Genomic DNA, 18526 nt, shown 5'->3' with positions numbered 1-18526 from the left:
ACCTTAACGCCCCCGAGTGCCCTCAAAGCTCACCTCGACGAAACCCTAGAGGAAGAAACCTAGACTCGCCTGGTCTAGTAAAACCTCGTAACCTACCATGTGAGTAACATAGACCGTATTGGTCAAGATAACGTAATGTGACTATATACCATAATGGTCTATTTAGTAACGATATCAAGTTGCAACCTGGCCCAGGCGGTTCGCACGTTATTACCAGATACGGAAGTGGAAGTTATTATTGTTATTATTGTTATTATCAGATTCTATCTGCATCACATGGGAAGCGTGATACAGTCTATTTCAGGTTGGTTGTCCACGTAAGCCAAATGCAAAAATATCACGTGAATAGAAATAACCAATGAAATTTCACGCTAGGCGGACGACGCTAGTTTAAACTGAAGGCTACTGATCTCATTGGCTACTTTCAAGCACGTGACTTTAACACTTCGTTTCTCTAGTCAACCAACCGGAAATAGACTGTATATCTGAAATACAATACTACTGTAAATAGTCGTGCGAGTACATATGGATTATTTTTAGTATGGTAGCGATTCCGGGAGAATTTTAAAATTAATGGAAATAGTTTTTATTTAGCATAGCCTTGTGCAGTAGCTACTCCCTAAGGATCTCATAAACACTTAGTTTTTAAAAATCCGTCATAGAATGGTGGAGTTATAAGCAATTTTGTCCTTTAAAATAGGCAAAATTTTCTCCATATCTTTCCATTGAAAAAGGTCCCAAAAATGGCACAATTGAACAAATGCTTATAGCTGAGCTTTGCTATTACATTTTGAACTTCTGTTTTCTGTTATAAATACCTTAATACATGGGCCACAGTGTAACCGTACTTGTAAGACCCTCTGAATAAAGGTCACCTCCATAGAAAGCCATTAAATAGTTGTATGCATTTAGCATCTTGTGGATGTCAATACAGCATACGCATGGTGTAGTGCAACCACTCTGTACCAGTCACCTCCACTCAATAATACCATGTGCATACAAAGCAATGAATTGTACTGTTGATTTATAGCTGCTTATATGATTATTTTTTCTCTTAATGTGCAGCTCCTTGACAGCTACCAAAATGGTGCATCAAAGAGATGAGCTATTTGTGGTGCAAATTTGCTGACTTTTAGCATAGTAATATTGAAAACTACATGGACAAAAATGTTCACCTTGGTGTAACTAACATGTGCTGGGTTGTTTCTTGCAAAGAGAACATAACATTGTGGTGGCTATATTGCAAAATAATATTATAATTGGCATAAAACTCCGCACAAACATATTTGTAGCAGAAAACTAACTGCACCATCATATTCCTTGCCCCCAGAAACCCTAAAAACGATCCAATTGTTTGATCAATCACTCGTATGGCAGCCAATTGATTGTGCCAACTCTCCAATGGAAGATTCACGGAGAAAATTTTATGCAAAATTTACGGAATTCCGGAATCGCTAAGTATGGTAATGGGGGTAGTAGATAGACTAGCCTGGCACTAAGCAGACACTCGCTGGTGGCCCGAAAGTTGCTTGGGAGTGATGGCACTGTCTGGTTAGTTGTGGCTGTTACAGTTGTTGCTGTTGTACTTGTACAGTAGATGTTTTAAACCTAGAGGAGTTAAATTGTGAGGTAGATCAGTGCGGGCCAGTACATTCGGGACTGCAATGAACAGTGGCGATTCTAGTTAAACGTCACTTACCTACAGGGGAGGCCAACCCAGCCAAGTAGGGAACAACATGACTATTGTTGTTTGGCTGTAATATAAAATAGAATTTCAGGGTGGTCTGGGGTGCAACCCCCAAAAGCTGCAGAATTCATTTTTGCAATTTGAAGGCTTGAAAACAGCCTAACTAAAATTAAAAAAAACAATGCCAATCTATACTGCAATTTTTCCCCAAAGATTTAAAAAAAAAAATCATTTTTCAGCAGGGTGGCCATGGCCCACTTTGTTCCCCCACCCCCTCCCCTTAGGATCACCTATGAACTGCAAGACTGCATGGCCCTACATATACCCTGTGAAAGGCTAGACCACTTTTAGTGTACGTATTATGCTGGAAGCTTCCCCTTGGCTTTTACCACTGGTGACCAGGTTAATCTGCAACTACGGTCAAACTCAAGGTCAAGATAAACTGTCACAGGTCAATTGGTAAAGATTTTAAGCCACAGGTCACAATAAAACGTCATTCGCTCAAGACTTCGACCATACTCACTGATTCACACTGTGTGTGCCTACGACAACCCCATACTAAAACTGTAAATAGTCTAATGTTCCTCACCAGGGTTGGGTAAAGTAAAGATCTGTAAAACCTGTGTATTATATGGGTATAACAGGATCTACATATATACACTGATTGTGAAGGTGTCTTGATTTTTAGGGTCACATACTGTATGATACTTTGGGACCATTAAGACAGTCCAGTGTTGTAGGCTGGGTGTCCTCATTTTCAAGTGGGGTCAACTTCGCACAACTAAAAATCCTGGATCAATGCATGCCTGTAAATTATCTAGGCAATCATTTCTCTGACTTCGTATGATAAATATCCTTACTGTATACAATTGATGTCAATACCTAAGTGTGAAACGGTAGTCTGGGACCAGTCTAGGGAGAGTGTTTTTCTCAAGCATGTCATGTGAACACTTGGCATCAAAGTTATTGTGCTGGCTGTATTATTGGACCAGCTATTGGCAGAAGAGGTTCCAGGTTTTAAATTTTAGTTTTACTGTGTTTGTACTTTACACTATATAAATTTTGTGAAGAAAAACCAAACCTTTAATTTGTAAAGAACGAAATAGTGACATGCGGCAGTCACCACACCATGCACCTTGCTGCTGACAGTCCTTGTAACCATACGTACGTATAATTGTGGATATTCCTGCAGAGAGGTAGAAGAATCAATTTCTATAGAATATACATTTAGTAGCACTAAAGACCTTATGCAATTCATTCACCAGTTATGTGGGCTCATTCTACATGGTTCACCTACACCTCCTCATTATTGAGTGGCTGTGTCTGCCCTGTGAATAATTAAATAAAGCTACTAGTATTTCACCACTGATACTCTGATTCACATTACTTCACCCATTTTAATGTGTGTATATATACAGTATGTGAAACATTCCAGTGCGTACGTGTATGCGTGCTGTGTACATGACACCCTTTTTTCTCTGTTGTGTGCTTGTGTGTTGTGGTAGTGTCACAGTATGTATCGTTTGTGTGGTGGGTGTATATGTGAAATATAGCTAATTAAAAGGCTACACATAATAGCTAGCTGCAATACTGTTATAGTTTCTGTAACTTCATCTGATATGCTGTGCTAATAGGGATTTGGTGATACCATTGATGATCTTAAGGGCATCACCAAGTACTACATGGAAGTTACTTTCCAAGGTGGGTATAATACATGGTCTGTAGCTTTAGTAATTGCTGTATGTTGATGATGGACATGTAGTCTGATATCGTCCTTGCTTTATACACTGGCAATGGTGGTATGTACATATATATAAGGGAAGATTCAGACTATCATACTGTACGGTGTGGTTCAGTAATTATTGGCTGAACTTTTACTGGAGCATTTGTATGAACTAAATAAAATTCACATTTGCACTTTATTGAAACTCTCAATATTGAATTCTATGACTGCTAATACTTATACATGTCTGCATTCACTGGTTCGATACAATTATGCTTGTTTGCTTAACTTTGCATAACATTGGCACATTCTAAACAATGGCTATTTTTATGACGAATATCATGTTTCAATCATGTTTCATATCAGAATGTGCACAGTTATTGATTAATGTGACCACAGATATTTATGTCCAGTCTGAGGATACTTGCATACGTCTTCATAATGTGTAAACTTTTAGTAGTGCAGGATATCACATTATGTAGTGTAATAAATATGACTTTCGAGCAAGAATCCATAACAGCAAGGCTCTATTACCCAGTGCAATTACTATTAGTTGTTATAGAATAAGCAGTTTGTTCTCAGCAAGGAGCTTTAATCTAATATGGAGCAAACTTTGGTACCTATTGTGTCAAGCATGTATGTGCATGTGCTTGTATATGAAATATATTTTGTCTGTACAGTTATTTGTTATAAAATGTAATGACTACATTTTGTAGCTGAGGCAAACAACTATGATAGAAAATGATACTCATGGAGTGAATAAGTGAGTCCCATATGTACTCAATACACACTAATTTCACACCTTTGGGGTGCATCTAAAGGGTCATGCTTGCATAATGTAACTATATAAGTTGGTTATGTAGACTGCTAACTGCAGCAGCAAATACTGTATAGCTTTTATGAATGCACTATACTGTACATGTATAGGCTTTAAAAGTTTAACCTTCTCCGCATACCCTCCAAACTACGTACATACTGTTAAAGGCATTCTAGTAAGTGCATGGACATACAGCTATAGCATACGTACACTAACTTATACGTACACACACTGTTAAGCTTTACGTACACACACTGTACACTAACTTATACGTACACACACTGTTAAGCTTTTCTCAATATAATTATGTGCTTTTTCATCTTATGTGCAATTGAATTGGGATTTTTTTGAGCCACTGTCCTCTTAAAGCCCTGTACCTTAATGTATTGCACACCATCCCCCTGAGGCATATGTGGGGCTATTGTTGAGGATTCGACATACCCAAAAGTTGAATGCCCCATAATAGGATTGCCATTACTTTCAAAAAGACTTACCCATTAATGCCGCTGCATTACAATTATATATTACTTCACTTTAAAGGCAACTAGTATTATGTTATAATACATATTAACAAGAGTTCATAATATATGTATATATATACTGAGGAGAGTATCCTACTCTCATATACCCCTGTAGAAGGGCGTATCATGAAGTTATGACATAACACTTCTGAGTTTGCCCTTTTTTCTTTGTATAATAAATGATGTCATTAGTTTAACATGATATCGATTGAACGCGTGCCTGGCCTGACAACATTGATAGCAACCAAATTAACTCCAACTCCAAGCGTTTCTCACCGAACTACAATCGTTGCTTCATGGGTTAAGACTGCTTCATAGGCGTTTCTTGCTAGGTCATTCATGAATATTGCTATCCTGAGTGTTGTGAGTGTGAAATGGTGCTTACGATTCTTGCACTTTTACGGCTACTCATACATCACAAACCACAACATTCTGTCATTACATCATAACTTCGCGATACAGCCTTCTACAGGGGGTATAAGAGAGTAGGATACTCTCCTCAGTATATATATATATATATATATATATATATTATGAACACTTGATATTAAACAATGTATAAAGGTACTTCATTACATAATAATATGTGACCCGGTCTGCGAAAAGGGCTCTTATAGCCTTTCCAATTATCCATGTTTGGCTAATCATAACTCCTAATCTACTAAAGCTATCATCATGTAATTACACCCACAACTACTGCCAGGTTAGGGTTGTTGAGTGACCAAATTGTAGGCTTGTACCATATTCACCAGTCAAGTTATGGGTTACCATATATATGCAATTGGAAAGGCTATAAGAGCCCTTTTCGTAGACCGGGTCACATATTACAATAACACCTTAGTTTGTTAGTGGTTCATTACAATATTATTACAGTAACATGCCAGTTAAATAACATATTAGTACTTCGTTAGGTAATAATAATTGTTACAGTATCGAGTTGTAATGCCCTAACTTCAGTAACACACATTACATATAACTATCCGTTAGCCTAAAATATCTCTTTAAAAATGTAGCACACTGTATTACTTTGTTACTGCATTAATGCAATGCATTACACCTAACACTGAATAGGGTAAACCTAGCCCACCCAGTTGCAACACAAGGATTTGACACAAAAATATATATTTTGGCATTTAATAAACAGTTATAAAATGCCTCATGTTGGGGCAACCATTTTGTGCCAGTTCCCATGTAAAGCCCCACTTATTCCCAAGGAGAAGTAAGTGAGGCAATAAATCATAGTGACTTGTGCATTGGGCATGGGATAATTTATGTTACAGTATGGTACAATCTTTAGGTGGATTGGAGCAGAATTCAGCATTACCAAGTCATATGTGTATACAAGTAAGTCCTGTCTTAATTAGTTTTTAAGATATCTGGTGATCTTCATTTTGTTCAGCCTGGCACTATTTTTCTTAGACTGCATGACCTTTTCTAACTATCACAATCTATCTGCTACCTCTCAGATTGCATAGATATGTAAAAGGGAAACAAGCAAATATATTTTTACATCTCTTCACAAAAATGTGAGTGGCCATATTTGCATGTATCTAGGCAACAGTAGGAACAGTTACCAGACATTATCATGAAGAGACTGCAACTTCAAAAGATCCTGGTTGTACAGAATTTAATGTGTGCATAAACCGTTTAGCAATTAATTTGTATATACAGAAAATTTGGCAAGGAATTATTTCTCTTATATCATCAATTTGCTAAATAGCTGGTGTAGCTTGTAAACCCAATTTCAGGAGTGGCACTTACTTTGTAGCATGCATTTCAGTCAGTGGCAGAATACATTGTTCTTGGAAGTACTTGAAGAAAAATAAAGAATAATGGGTTACCACCTGGCAAACCTGAGGAGAATTAAGTTGGAAATGACATCAGAAATGTGGGGAAACCAAGGGAAGATCTGTAGTAGTTTATTTTGACAAAGATGGAGTTAATATTGAAAGCTATTATGTTGCTGAGGATAGTCCCACAGACATTTTTTAGTGAAAAATGTTAGGAGTTTTTGTTCCAGCAGCATTTGCAAGGTGCTTCACACAATTTCTTATACTGATGCATCACATGTATCTGTCTGGGGTTGTAGCGTGGTTCGAAGGGTCCGCGACGTCGGAGCACCGGACTAGAGACTCGCCTCGTGGCACCACATACACGCCATATTGAATTATTGCATCAACCTACACGCATGCGCATGACAAAACCTAAATACACACAAAGTAGCCTAAATAATATCCTAAATACAATTATGCTATAGTGTCTAGTTCTCGACATCCTCTGGGGGGCAGCCTAATCTAGCTGTCCATTCCAACGGACGGGTTCTTGCCTTCCTTGCTGCTACTCGTTGTGGGCGATCTCTTACTGTATCTTGACTATTTTGGGTTATTGGTTCTGTTGGACTGCTGTGTTTTGATTGATCATCAGGAGGGAGCGAGACTTCCAGAGGATATAGTCTGCTGATTGGTCTGGATGTTACACGGTTACTAGTTCGTACGTTCACTGCTCGAACCAAACCATCATTTCCTTGTATGAAGCTGTCTATAATGCCGAGTCTCCAGTGTAGTCTAGGTCCATCATCATGAATCAAAACTACTTCTCCAACTTTCACATTCTGCATGTTCAGGCCTGATGCCTTGTGGAACTCTCTTAAACTAGTAAGATATTCCTTCTTCCACCTTGTCTGGAAATGTTGTAGCAATCTGGCATGATTGGTTAGCCGTTTCCTCACTCGTGACTCTGATACAACATAGTCTGGGTCCTCTAGATCATCCTCATATGAATGGGGCAAAGATGTCATACGTTTGCCATACAACAAGTGCGCTGGGGTTAGAGGCTCAACATTGGTAACATCTGAGGACACATAAGTTAAGGGGCGATCATTAAGGGTGGCCTCTACTTCCACAACAATGGTTTCAAGAATCTGCAAGGTGACAAAGCTTCTGCCCAAGGTCTTCTTAAGTGCCTGTTTGGTTAATCCCACTAATCATTCCCAAAATCCACCATGCCAGGGTGCTCTTTTAGGAATAAACTGCCAGGTAACACCGTGGCCTTCTAAAGCTTGCTTGAGAGAGGTGGAATTGAGAAGCTGTTCCAACTTGTCAGCTGCTGCCAAGTATGTCGAGGCGTTGTCAGACATCATAGTTCTAGGTAATGATCTTCTACCCACAAACTTCCGAAAGGCCAACATAAAGCTCTCCACTGTCATATCCAGTACCACTTCAAGATGTACTGCTCTCGTGGTGGCGCATGTAAAGAGGCAAATATACACTTTCCTCTCACCCTCTCCTTCACGAACGTACATGGCTCCAGTGAAGTCTACACCACAAACAGAGAACGGGGTCGGATCTTCTATTCGAGTCTTCGGAAGTGGTGGTGGATCAGGTAGCCTGTAGGGTTTCCCTGTCAATCTTGCACATGTTACACATCTCCTCAATAACTTCCTCACATAATTATACTCTAATGGCTGGAATCCAGTACAATTGACGGATTGCTGTTACTGTACTGCTAACTCCTGAATGATGAATTCTCTCATGAGTGGCATACACAATAAGCTTAGTGATGTGGTGTCTGGGCGACAGCAAATAGGGGAACTTTGCCAGCTCACTAACAGGCGCATTATGGATCCTCCCCCCACAGTGTAGATATCCTCTGCTATCCAAAAACAATCTGAGTTGCCGTACAAGTAGAGTACGCTTGCGAGAATTTGATGTCAGATTGGTGATCTCTTCAAAGTATTCCAGTTCTTGGGAGGTTTTGATCCAAATCATGGTGGCATCTGAAAGTTCTTTAGCAGTTATGGGACCAGTCAGCTTATCTTGGGAATTCTTTAGATTGTGACCAAAACGAAGGACAAGTACAGTAACAGATAGCAATTTCGTAAGTCGGCTGTAACGGGAGGCATCAATCACTAGATGAATTCCACAAGTCTCAGCAGGGTTAGTAGGTTTGTTGTTAACTTCTTGAGTGTCATCCATATCAATGTTCTGTAAGTGAAGCACATTGACTGGTGACCATGTGGGCCACTGATCTGCAGAGGTTAACCAGGAAGGGCCGTGAAGCCAGAGTTGAGATGACTTCAACTGCTTTGTTGAAATACCCCTTGTCAAGAGATCCACTGGATTGTCATCGGTGGGTACATAGGTCCAAACAGAAGCAGGGAACGACTGTGTGATCTCTGCTACACGGTTAGCAATAAATGGCTTGGTTGTGGATGTCTCTTTGATGTCATAGATCCAGTGTAGAGTGATCTGGCTATCACTCCACAAATGTACAGTGGTATCAGGTGCCAGGTATAGAGACTGAATGAGGAACTGGGTTAGTCGGGTGGCAATGACAGCTGCCATTAATTCCAGTTTAGGGAGTGTAATAGACCTTACTGGTGCAACTCGGGATCTGGACATCACCAATGCAGCTTGGTCATTGTGCTGGAGGTAGGCCACTGCACCATATGCACATAAACTAGCATCTGCAAAAACATGGATTTGCTTGGAAGAAACAGGGTAGATGTGTTGTGTGAAATAACATCTTGGATACACACTAGTTGTTACCTCTTGAATGTCAGTGGCTATGTGCTGCCATTTGTCATGAGTTCCTTGATCAACCGGTTCATCCCAGTCCACTTTCTTTTTCCATAGTGCTTGTAGTAACAGTTTGGCCTTGACTGTGATCGGAGTGATAAGACCCAGTGGATCATAAATCTGGGCTGAATCACGTAGTATCTGTCTTTTGGTTACTAGTGGTGAGGATGTGAGTGAAGAGAATGACTTAGTTATAAATCCGATTGTATCATGTAATGTGTTCCAACGTAAGCCTAGTAGACTAACACATGTGTTGGAGTCGTTGGTTTTCTCACTTTCAGTTGTAGCTCTGAGTTTGTGGCTGTTTGATGACCATGAGCGTAGGTTGAAGTTTGCCTGGTTCATTATAGATCTAGATTGGGCATAGTAGTCCATGAGTTGGTGTTCTGAATCACATCCTGAAATGAGGTTATCAACGTAGAGATTGGATTACATATCCTTAGCCACTGATGAGGAGAACTTCCTCAGATGTAAGTCAAGCGTAGCGTTCAACATAAACGGTGAGCTGGACGTTCCGAATGGCACTACCTTGAAACGGTAGGTAGTCAGAGTCCCAAATGAATTACTGATATCTGAAACCCACAGAAAACGGGTTGAATCTCTGTCTGAATCGTGGAGTCGGACATGTAAGAATGCCTTCTCTATATCAGTGGCAAGGGCAAATTTGTGATGACGGAATCTTATTATGATGGAACACAGATCATTAAGGAATGGTGGACCTACCAGTAAACAATCGTTCAGACTTGCATGTTCCTTACTCTGACGAGAGCTACAGTCGTAGACTATCCTTATTGGTGTGGTCGTCGACTCTTTCTTAACTGGGTGGTGTGGGAGATAGTGAACATTAGCTGGTTGGTCAGTGGATTGCACCTTCTCTATGAAACCACGTGCTTCCTGTTCAGTGATGATACTGTGGTACAGTTGTAGGAGAGATGGAGTCTGTGTTAGACGAGATATTAACTGCCTGGTTCTTCTCTCACAGGTTGTAAAATTGGAGGGAAGCGGTTGATGAACTTATTTCCATGGAAACTGAGCTGTGTAAGTGCCATCAGTTGCTTGGATGATACAAGTGGTCTGATAACGGTGAATAAAGGTGGTGTCTATCTGTTCAGATTTAGTTGGAGTAGTGCCAGCTTCTTCTATAGACCAAAATCTTTCAAGGTTAGGTTCTTCACAGGTGGCTACGTGCAGGGTGGCAACATTTAATTGTAAGGTTGGGGAAGACATGGGACCAGAAAGGAGGTATCCCAGTTTGGACTGTTGGGCGGTAGGGCCATTACCTCGAATGATCTTATCTTCCACAAATGTCCAATAGTAGTCCGCTCCTATCAAAATCGATATCTGAAAGTTGTGCTCATTAGTGATGGGATGTGCCAGCCTTAATCCACGCAAGTGAGGAAAGTTCTCAACAGATTGCCGTAGAGAGTTCTTCAATGGTGCAGCGATAAATGGTACTATTAGCACAGATACCGGCACTCTGTCTCCTGTGTTGGTTTCAATAAGGACTTGTCCCACTGATATTGGTTGGGGTAGGGAGTATTCAGCACCAAAGGGTGCTATGGCAATATTCTTAGTCTTAACTCGTGTTAATTTGAGTTGGGCTGCTGTCTTCTCAGTGATAAAAGAGCGTTGTGAGCCCTCATCAAAGAGAATGTTACGATGTATCCGTATTCCTTTGCCAACAACAGGGGCAATAGCCGTCTTCAGCAGACTAACAGTCACAAGGGAAGAGGAAGAATTGCTCTTGTTACTATGAGCGTCATGAAGAATTGAAGCGGCATTAGCAGCTACTTGTGAAGACTGAGTAGTTGGTGCAACCTGTGAAGATTGACTAGCTGGTTGTACTTGTGTAAGAGTGCCTTGAGTACTAGGTTTGGGGGAGTCACTGTCAATTGGTTTACACAAACTGGTATGGTGTTTGTGTCTGCAATGTTTGCATCGAAACTTGGAGTTACACTGTGATATTTTGTGATTCCCCAAACAGTTGAAGCATAGGTTGGACTTACGAACTATTTCTAGTCGTTTCTGGTGGTCGGTAACTTCTGAGCAGATAGTAGGTGAATGTTCACCTTTGCAATACACACATTGTGCCTTCTTCTTGGCAGCACCAATTGGTTGGCGTCCTCCCTTAATAACAGCATGGAAAGATGCTGTAGCATGTGTTCTAGCTGTCGATAGACTGGGTGGGGTGTCAGTGGAATATAATCCACACTCTAATACTCTGATCTCCTTCAGCATGGCAGCCTGTAAATCATCAAGTGTCCATCTAGTTTGATCATGGTCCCTTGCTAAATTTTTCCATACAGGTACAGGAAGTTTTCCAAGGATTATTGGAACCAGTAGAGTGCTGTATGATTCCTTGGATACCCCAAGTGATGCAAGACCTCTGATGTGGTTTTCTGTGATGTCGTGGAACAGTTGTAAACTCGACAGGTCATTAGTTGGTCCAGGTAATTCTATAAGTGAATGGGTGTGAGCATTAATAAGTTTCTCCGGCTGACCAAAACGCTGTTTCAGGAGAGTTATTGACTGTGTATAATTCAGCTCGGTCAAAGGAAGGCCAGATATCTCTCGTGCTGCATCACCTTGTAGCTGAGCTTTGAGGTAATTGAACTTGTGTATGGGGCTCAAGGTTGGATTGGAGTTAACTGCAGCCTCAAAGGAGTCCCAAAATGACTGCCAGTTAAGAGGGTCTCCTGAAAACGTTGGTAACTCTAGCTTGGGGAGACGACTGGAGTTGTATAGTTGAGGACTCACTGTTGGTGTGGTAGTATGTGTGGTGACTGTCGTAGATTCTGTCACACTAGAAATCGTTGTAGTGTCATGTGATTAGGGATGAGCCTATTTTGCTTTTTTTTTCACCTATTTTTCTTTCTGGCAATTCTTTTTTTTCCGACCTATTTTGCTCGATATTTTGCTCAAAATTTATCTATTTTGCTCAATGGTAATTAAAACATATAGCTACATAGTTTACACACAACATATATGAGTAGTTCATACAAGCATAACTAGAAATTGTTTAATCCTACATGTCCTGTTAGTTATGGTTAAATCTTAACATTACAGATGCCTCAATATAATCTCTAAGAGCATTATCTTGCAGATCTCCGAATCCTGTATTCAGCAATGAAAAACTCTCTCTGCTGCAGCTGAGGAAGGCTGTATTGCTAAGACTTTTTTAACTCCATGTGACCAAGACGGCAAATCCATTGAATTTAGTTTCCACCATTCAAGTGCACTGAGGTCAGAGCTAATTCCATCAGCTTTTGCTATGTAAGTAGGGAGCTCAGCTTTCAACCTTTCCAATTCACTGTCTTCAAATGCAGGGATAACTCGCAATGAATTGACATGTGAGACATCTGGTTTAAGTGTGGCAAGCTTGTGTGGATTAAAAATTTGAACTGCTTTGAATGCAGACATTGGAACCTGTAATGAGGACTCTAGCTGATGCTGAAAATACTCGAAGGCTTTTTGCACACAGTTTTTAGCATAAATGCGCAGTCTCTGCTGTACAGAAGTTTGTGTTGAAATAGTTCGTATAATAGCTTCAGTATTAGGTGTGTGTGCAACCCTAATTGCTGCAACAACCCTTTGCACTTCCTCGTAACATGTAAAAGCCAATGGGCCATCTCCCTCAAGATTATAGGTAGCCTTGACAAAAACCTCTCCCCAATCAATCACAGAAGCAAGTTCCAGCTTCAGATGTTTCAGCTTTTCTGGATTTGTTAAAATGCTAGCAACCTTGGCCGGGAAGAAGGTCCCAGATCAGTGTTGTGGTTCAGAAAGGGTTCAATTTCACCAAACTGGACCATCATTTGTTTCATAAGCTCCCACTTACTCCACCACCTAGTAGCACTGTATGATGCCATTGTTTGTCCCGTTCGCTGCTTCCAAAGGAACTTAGCCTTAATACTGTGGGAAAAAAGTGTCAGCCAATTTGTAACAAACTCTGTAAGGTTTGGAATGTTGAAATGTTCCCCGACTCGATCAATTGTGTGGCTAAAGCAACCATCATCAAATATTTTAGGATACACAATTTTGACTGTTCTCATTGCTACGCCATTTACTGAAGCTCTGTCCCGCATTGCAGCAATGAGGTGATCCGTGGAAATGCTGTAATTGATTGATAGCACTTGTATTAACTCATGCGCAATTTCCTCTCCAGTAAGGGACTTTGATAGCAATCTGATACAGAGTAGCTGCTGCTGGACATTCCATGAATCATCGATATAACGGGCCAAAATAGCTAGTGCCTCTCCACAGTGTGATGTACCATCAAAAATAACACTTAACCATTTTCCTTGTATTGACAGCTTGATATTCTGCTTTTCTTCCTCCAAAATAAATGGAATTAAGTCAAACAAATGCCTCCTGTCTGTAAGACGATGCCTGGTCTCTTCCAAAAGCTCACGAAAATGCCTTACTTTACTGAGGAGTACACCAGCTTGTAGAAATGTTTTCACTACTTTAACACAAAAGACTTGTTGTTGCTCTGGAAGTGTCTCACCTCTTGCATGCACTTCTTCATTGTACTTTCTAAGAGATTCTGTGATGTCTTGATCTTTCACTTTCCGTTGCTCTAGCCTTTTCTTTCCATCACTGTGTTTGGTTGACTTGATATGGTAGCTAATGCTACTTTTCTTCAGTGGCAATTCTTCCCTACACCCCTGGCAAAAAAGCTTACTGGATGATACAATGAATGGTTCTGTCGGATATTCTTTAACCCTTTGCTGAGGCTTGATACCTTTTGGATTACTTGGACAGCTAGAGCGTGCTCTTGTCTTGCCAGTTGGTGGGTTCTTCGTAACTTTTTGCTTACGAGACAGCTCTGACATGTTTGGGGCTTTAAGAACACTTAGCAAGGAAACAGAAGAATTTCCACTACGCATAGAAGAATCAGATTCGATGCTTACAGCTTGGCTAGAGATATTTGTCACCTGATCAGATTCGTTTTCGCTATGGCCACCATCTTCTACTGCGACTCGATCTTCCATCGCATTTCCATCACTGTCGCTACTAGATTCAGAGTCCAACTGATTTAAAACGTTCATGGCGGGGCTGGAATAGCAATAGCTAGAACGATTCTCACAATTAATTTAGCCTCGTGATTAACACCAACAAAGAAATTACCAACCTCGTTAACAGCTCGTGTTAGACAGTGTATTGTCAAATTTGATTGCGGGTTATGCACCAAGGCACTATGATTCAGTCATAATATTATAAAGAGGAAACTCGTTGTATGGTATGTGTTTATGTACTCATACTGCAGTAATATCACTCGTTTTGCCGTTAGACTATATAACATAGTTAATTTTGCTGAAATTTCCTCCTATTTTTCCAGCATTTTGCTCTTTGCTTTTATGTTCCTATTATTCTAAATATTTTGTGGGCAAAATCGGCGCATCCCTACATGTGATAGAGGTTCAACCGCAGTTGTGGATTCCTTACTAGCTGATGTAGGAGGTCGTGGGTCAACTGGTGGGGGTGAGGAGACTACTCCACTAGATTGAATTGTGGAAGGAGGTGCCGATGAGGAAGCTGCTACTGAGCTTTGGGGGTGAGGTCTTGAATGTATGTTTATAAATGTGTCTATAAGGTTCACCTTTTCTAAAATTCTGTCCTGTGTGTCTTCTGTCTCTAGGATTGCCTCTTCAAGAGCATCTGCATCTTGTATGTTCAGTGATTTGTGTGTCCAGCTGGTGAATGGTCTCTCGTTTTTGATTAGAAGTTCTTGAGTGGTCTTTAAGGAGGAGAGCAGAAACTCATCAACAGTTTCACTGGCCATTAATTCCTCCACTTTCTTAAGCTGGCGAGTTACATGGCTCTTGTAGGCGTTTCTGGACTTTTGTAGACGAGTGATTTGCTCCATTGACTGAGTGGTTCCGGTGATTTCAATTGACGCGCACTGTGTACGAAAGGAAGACAGCAACAACAGTTCTACACGGTAAGAATGCTTGCCTTATCGGGTACCGTTATTAGGAATGCCACGGTACCACGACGTTTGCGTTTAGGAGTAGAGGGGCTATCTCAGATCGGTAGACAGGTCGTACACACGTAATCTGCTGGTTGCGGAATGCTTGTCGAGTCACAGCACCATTAATGTCTGGGGTTGTAGCATGGTTCGAAGGGTCCGCGACGTCGGAGCACCGGACTAGAGACTCGCCTCGTGGCACCACATACACGCCATATTGAATTATTGCATCAACCTACACGCATGTGCATGACAAAACCTAAATACACACAAAGTAGCCTAAATAATATCCTAAATACAATTATGCTATAGTGTCTAGTTCTCGACAGTATCTGCTTTGTGTTTGTAGTCATGGTAACAGTGTGTATAGTCATGGTAATGATGTGTATTTGTAGTCATGGTAATGGTGTGTGTTTGTAGTCATGGTAATGGTATGTGTTTGTAGTCATGGTAATGTTTGAATGCAGCTATAATATGAAGGTATCATTTGAGCTGCCATAACTATGACTTTAGCATTGACGTCACGGAAATTCTATAAAGAACCTATGGTATACAATAGCTAGTTAAAAGGTTGAATGTGGTGCATATGCAGTTACCAGTGAACAGGAGTGTCCAGGAATTTAATATTTATCAACGTAGGCATATTGGTCAATTTGCCCAATATATTGTCAATTTTTCATGCTATTTCAGTATGATACAGTGTAGTAACTAATTAATGCACTCTGTATGAAAATACTTACACGTCTGCTGTATGTTCTTGTTCCATGTAGGTATGTGCTTGTGATGAGCTGCAAAAAAAACTATTGAGGTAGAATATTTCATGACGAAAGACGTATCACTTGTATATAACAGACGATGCATCCAACATTGTATAATGTGTACAGCAATGTATTTACTTTTTAAGTATAACTTTACATAATGATGACAAACCCATTGTTTAAAATGTATGGACGTAAGTGGTAAACTATGGACCATGCATACAGTTTAGCCTGAAGCAACGTCTATAGCTTGCTCAGATGCAGTCTGATTTATGGGTGATCACATGCTGTATAGCTACAATAATTGTTTATATGAATGTGTACTATATGTATAACAAAATCAAAGCATCAATGATTTATGAATTTGCAGGCTATATGGGCACTAATTTTGGTACTACTTATTAGAATTTAATTTATTGTGGAGTAATTTATAAGATTTAAACTAAACATGACTTTCACTGCAATCTTATACTGTGTTTTCACAATTACATCTTCTGGAGAGGGCTAGTTCTAGGTTGATCAGTTCCTGTGGTAGATATAAGTCACATACTACTGTTCATCACAAGAGCAAAACGTCCTGCAACACTGCATGCAGTACTTTCCATTCCTTTCTTGATTTCCAGCATTTGGTGATGCCTTAATATTACATGTGGCAAATTTGCTTGTGGTGAAGGTTTTGTCTTCGCATGCCCCCCAGATAGGCAAAAGAAGTACGTAGTTTCTCTCAGGGTATTCCAGCAAGTGCATGGACATGCAGCTGTAATATACAGTAATTTTTATACGTAGTAACTTTCCTATCTACTTCAATATAATTATATGCTTGTATGTCTTATGTTGATATGCAATTGAATTAGGAATATTGAATTTTTATCTGCAGTCCTGTACCTTTACATGTGCTTACAGAATTAACTTACATCATGTTATAGTACAATTGTTAGGTAAGTTGGTGCAGAATTTGGGATAGCTGAGTCAGTCAAAGTCACATGTATACACCAGTAAGCACTGTCTTATTTAGCTTAAAGATATCTGGTTTACCTTTAATTTTCTCATCGATTTTTCTTAGACTGTATGACATTTGAAAAAGTCTGAAACTGTCAATTGTAAAATCTGACATTTTATCTGCTAATAATCCCTCTCAAACTAGCTAGATATTATGTAAATTGGGAAACAAGATATTGGTGAATTTTCCTAAGCATGTCTGTATACTTCTCTGTTGCAAAAGTGTGAACAACCACAATTGTGGAGTGGGCTGGGGTTGCTAAGCAATGGTGCTAAGGAATTACAGACCAGGCATAATAAGGGGTTGGAAAATTAGAAAAATTACGGTATTGGTTGTGGACCACTCTGAATATTAATTTGATCTATGTATTGCTATTTTCATTATATATGTGACATGTCTACACAGTCAATATACTCTGCATAAAGATGCTTCCATGTCTGGTGTGTGTACCTATGTTCTTGTTCCATATGCATGTATAGTTGAGGTTTTGTGATAAAGATGCAGAGTGTTTGAGACTGTGTCATCTTTCATGTCAAAGAGAATACGACCATAGTATCTCTTACTTGCAGAATGTACCCAACATATGATATTGATATTTTGTATTACAGTAAATTTTTTACAGTTGATTACAAAATTCATTGCTTTAGTACAATTTATTATCATCAACCTCTTGTACTTTTGTGTACACGTATTGTTATAATGTAATAGAAGTTAGAGGGCAAACAAAATAATTGTATATGTATAGCTATATAGTGTCTCCACTGTACACATTAACAGAACCCCGGGGTGCTTTCATTGTCTGCTTGTTATTTCCTAGGGCAGGTCCCACAAATGTATCCTCAAAATTTGTATATATATGTACATGTATATAGGGAGACATGCAGTACACAGTACACACAGCTAATTTGGGAAAACTATCACTATTGCTTAGTGTAGTATGAAGGTGATACATTGATCTAGTGAAACTTGGAAGGATATAAAACTCCCAACCGCCTTTTGCACATCCGGTCACAATATATTCTCAATAGAATTGTCCACACAACCTTATATCAAGCCAAGACAAGTGGTCCTGAAATGTACATTTCTCAGTCAGTATATTATTATGGAAGGCTGCTATAATAATTATAATGTCATACATGTACAGGTGAATGCACAATTAGATTGTATTATTGGTATTACAAGCATGATATCATAAACCCTAATATTGCAATGCAGCAATTATGATTGTACGTAGCTATAGCGCATGCCAGTTTCTCATCTTCAATATTTAGTCATAGCACATACTATAACCTCAGAGTCTCACATTATATATGCCTGTACTCAGTGTTGGGCAAGTTACTTTGTAAAAGTAACTAGTTACATATTACATATTACTTGCAACTGAACTATTTAGTTACAGTTACATATTACCCATAAAATAAAGTAACTGTAATAATATTACATATTATATTACTTTGTGTCCACAGCCTTAG

General features: G+C 39.7%; 1 long non-coding RNA gene across 1 annotated transcript; it reads left to right on the top strand.

Moving 5' to 3' along the window:
• Positions 1–1454: 1454 nt before the first annotated feature.
• LOC136251378 (uncharacterized) lies at positions 1455–16278 on the top strand. Its single transcript, XR_010699060.1, has 5 exons — positions 1455–1551; positions 3322–3388; positions 4127–4173; positions 6046–6092; positions 16067–16278. It is a non-coding gene; the product is annotated as an uncharacterized lncRNA (long non-coding RNA).
• Positions 16279–18526: the final 2248 nt, after the last annotated feature.

Source organism: Dysidea avara, chromosome 3, assembly GCF_963678975.1.
Source record: "Dysidea avara chromosome 3, odDysAvar1.4, whole genome shotgun sequence".
NCBI classification, from domain to species: domain Eukaryota; kingdom Metazoa; phylum Porifera; class Demospongiae; order Dictyoceratida; family Dysideidae; genus Dysidea; species Dysidea avara.
This window is presented reverse-complemented; position numbering and strand designations above follow the sequence as displayed.